Source organism: Nycticebus coucang, chromosome 17, assembly GCF_027406575.1.
Source record: "Nycticebus coucang isolate mNycCou1 chromosome 17, mNycCou1.pri, whole genome shotgun sequence".
Classification (NCBI taxonomy): domain Eukaryota; kingdom Metazoa; phylum Chordata; class Mammalia; order Primates; family Lorisidae; genus Nycticebus; species Nycticebus coucang.
This window is the reverse complement of record NC_069796.1, coordinates 82597526-82601392: the sequence shown is the minus strand read 5'-3', so window position 1 is coordinate 82601392 and position 3867 is coordinate 82597526. Positions and strand designations below refer to the sequence as shown.

Sequence of the window (3867 nt, the reverse complement as noted above, 5' to 3'; positions counted from 1 at the left end):
CAATATAACACAAGTTACTTTTCCTCAAAATAAAAACAAATTATAGGAGTTTTGGCATAGCAAAGCTAATACTGACAATTCAAATTCAGACATCTCTTTAGGTGTGAGAAAAACAGAAAATAAATATCAAGAAGAAGGTTTAAGTATAACTTTATCAATAATATAAAATATAAATGAACTGAACTCAGCACTGAAATAGCAGGTGTTGTCAGATTAGATAAAAGTAAGACCCATCTGATAAAGGACTTGAGTTCAGAATACACGATCTCTTATAACTCATAAGGAGACAACCCAACTAAGAAAGGGGGTAAAGTATTTGAATGGACATTTCTCAAAAGAAGATATACAAATGACCAAGAGGTGCAGGAGATGTTCAATGTCATTAGTATCTAGGGAAATTATTTAATTTAAATGAAATTAAAATTTGGATGAGAAAATTTGGATATCAGTGTTGTAAGATACTACTTCATATTCACTAGAATGACCGTAATCAAAAAGGCAGACTATAAGAAGTACCACAGGCTCGGCGCCTGTAGCTCAAGCAGCTAAGGCACCAGCCACAAACACGGGAGCTGGCAGGTTCTAATCCAGCCCCAGCCCACCAAACAGCAATGACAACTACACCTTAAAAATAGCCAGGTGTTGTGGTGGATGCCTGTAGTCCCAGCTACTTGGGAGGCCCAGGCAAGAGAATCACTTAAGCCCAAGAGTTTGAGGTTGCTATGAGCTGTGACGCCATGGCACTCTACCCAGGCAAACAGCTTGAAACTCTGTCTCAAAAAAGAAAGAAAAGAAAAGAAGAAGAAGTACCACAAAAGTGTAACTATAAATTTATACTTTCTCCCATCATTTTTCAATTCTGATTTCTTCCCCTCAAGAGCGGTTTGAATTTCTTTGGCATCCAAAGTTTCATAGATCAATAAAGATTCTGCTAGATTCTTATTCTCTTTTGTGTGAGTTTTCAAGATGTTTTGCTGTTTCATATGGGTTCTGAATTAGAAAAGCAGATTTATAAGAAGTAGAAAATGTAGGAGAAGTAAAAAAATCAGAGTCAATGGGAAAAATAAAAAATATTTAATCATATACCCTTTACAAGAAAAACATTGCCCTCTAAAAAAAAAAGCAATCTTCCTACCTTGGCCTCCCAGAGTACTAGGATTATAGGCATGAGTCACTGCACCTGGCCTCTTTATTACTTTATTTATTTATTTATTTTTAATTTTTTTTAATCAAGAAGTAAGTATATAGCTCCAAGCTCAAAGTCTACATTGAAGACAATCATAGAGTTCTATTAAAGGGCAACCAGTTTTAAGACAATATACCATGCAGCTCTGCCTCACTCTATGCTCAGCTCTTCCAGATTTCCCGGCATTGAAGGATCATGTTTTTGTTCAGCTTTGCCCCGTCCTATCATTCATAATAGACTAATGAAAAGTCCCAGAAACCTGTTCTGTTTGGGAAGGTTTTCTTTTGTTCTAGACTTCAGTGGTTAATATGCTTGACAAATTGGGTGGTGCCTGTGGCTCAAAGGAGTAGGGCACCAGCCCCATATACCAGAGGTAGCAGGTTCAAACCCGGCCCCAGCCAAAAAAACCTGCAAAAAAAAAAAAAAAAAAGATTTGACAAATTTCAGAGTCTCTCTATCTCTGTACACCAATGCCAAAGAATTGTTTTCTGGATTCACTGTTAGCAGTTCTACATCTTCACTTTTAGCAATGTAGGAAGTAAAGCCACCATACTCTGGCTCCCAGCCATCACATCCACAGTAAAGAACTAAGTCCAGGGAAAATTCAGCCTTGCTATTGTCATGGATTAAAGTGTAGTGGCCTGTCTTTCAATGCCTCAATTCTCCTTAGCATGTGGGAACACTTAATTCTTTCTTTGTTTCATTTTCCTCTGGCTCTGGGCCTGTCTATTGGCTCTTGTTGCTGATGGCTGCATGCTTATTCTCTGGCTCAGAGGAGTTATGGCTAGTCCCTTCTTCAGTACAATCAGCAGCAGAGGCTGCTCTTTCCTCTTTTTTGTCATCAGTCTCATCTTCTTCTGAAGGGGCCAAGAAGTGAAGCTTCAGGCCTGTGAAGTTGGAGAGCAGCAAGAACAGTGCCTCAAAGCAAAATAACTCCATGCAGTCTTTCAGTATATTGGGAAGCTTACTCTCTTCAGCTTTCTCATAAAACCTTTTATTAGGGGGACCTTGGCTGCTCCATTCCACATGTCATTTCTCCAGGGCCTCACAGACCTTTGCAAATTCTCAGGCTTAAGAAACTCCTTCAAGAGAATTTCAGAACTTTCTTCAAACTCTTCTTGAATTTGACCTTGATGATTCATGTCTAGATAAGTAGAGTTGACCCACCATATGAAATTTTGTGATCTTTTGGGATGTGAAGGTTCCAAGGTATGAGGGGTTCAAAGTAGTTGGGAGGCCTGATCTGTGAAGAACCATGAAATCAGCCACTTAGAGACAAATGCGACTTCTCTTCAGATAGGACTTCAGACACCAGTTTGAAGAAGACCAGTTTGTTCCATGAAGGTATAAGAGACTTGATGATGTGCTTCAGCTGAAAGTGTTCATCAATGGTGTAGAGATCCAGGGTGCCCCCAAAACTCTTATCCCCAGGTACAAAATTAAGGCAATCTGGCACCCTCCCAGCTCATCATCATGGCAAAGTAGGGCATCAGTGAATTCATATTTAGCACAGGACATGTCAATAGTTGATTCTAGGTCAATTTTAGAAATGTCAAAAAGCCAGGCTCAGAAATCTTCAAACAGAATTTTCCTTAAAGCAGAGATCAGGCTCTCTTCTCTTCTTCAAATCATTAGACTGTTGGAACCTATATAAATCATTGTATTTTTTGTGAAAGTCCACGTTCAAACGTTCCTTCTGAAGTTCTTCCAAGAAGTCTTGGCTTTCAATGAAGTTTGGGATCACACAGTGAAGAAAGAGGTCCATTTCCATGACAATAGCTTCGTGACTGAATCAAAATGTCTCCCTTTCAGTATTTTCTATTTCTTCAGGTAAAGAAAAAAGTTATTAGGGGCAAGATCAGGTGAGTAGAGAGGGTGTTCCAATACAATTATTTATTATTAGCTAAAAACTCCCTCCCTGAAGTTCTTTAAGAAGGACCTATTGCAAAGCACCTTTCCTGACATCATACGCCCCGCCTTCTCAGACTCAACCATGAGACGGAGGCCAGAAAGGACTGAGAAGGACTGGGAACACTGGGGTGAACACTTCTGTCCCATTCTGCTTAGGCCTGCTGCAGCAAAAATATCACAAGCTGGGTGGATTACAGACACTTATTAATCACAGTTCTAGAGGCTGGAAAGTCCAAGATCATGGCCCTGGCAGATCAGATTCTGGTGAAGGCCTACCTCCTTTTTCTTAATCTTTTTGTTGCACATATCCTTACCTGGCAGAAGGGGTCAGAGAGAGCTCTCCTGAGCCTTTAATCCCCCCACCCATGACCTAATCATCTCCCAAATGCCCCACCTTGGTGAGAAGGAATTAACATTTAATCCATTTACCTACAAAATTTGCTTTATTCTTATTTATATAAAACCCCAGACTACATCTGAAATTCTAAAGCCAACGATGTAATCTAAGCTTAATACTTGTTCCTTTCACCTTAGCTGTGTAGCCAGCACCTTCCTTCACTTTCCCCATCATCAGTTCTGTGCATTCTCCCTCTACACAGTCTTCTCATTTCCACTTCTTAGCACATGCAAGTCTCAAGTTTGTTCACTTGTGAAGAGACAAGCTGTTCTCCTTTACTCTTTCCCTTCCTAAACTCTTATTTCAAATTTAGCCTTTCCTAGAGAGTCCCACACCTATCACTGCCACTCAGTGACCACCCAGGTCAGTCCCC

The 3867-nt window shown here is 40.0% G+C and overlaps 1 pseudogene across 1 annotated transcript; it reads right to left on the bottom strand.

Annotated features, from left to right (window-relative positions):
• Positions 1-1410: 1410 nt before the first annotated feature.
• On the bottom strand, positions 1411-2972 carry LOC128569115 (prolyl 3-hydroxylase OGFOD1-like; annotated as a pseudogene). Its single transcript, XR_008375276.1, has 2 exons — positions 1595-2972; positions 1411-1497 (listed from the first exon to the last, which is right to left on the bottom strand). The product of XR_008375276.1 is annotated as a prolyl 3-hydroxylase OGFOD1-like (transcript).
• Between the last annotated feature and the right edge of the window lie 895 nt (positions 2973-3867).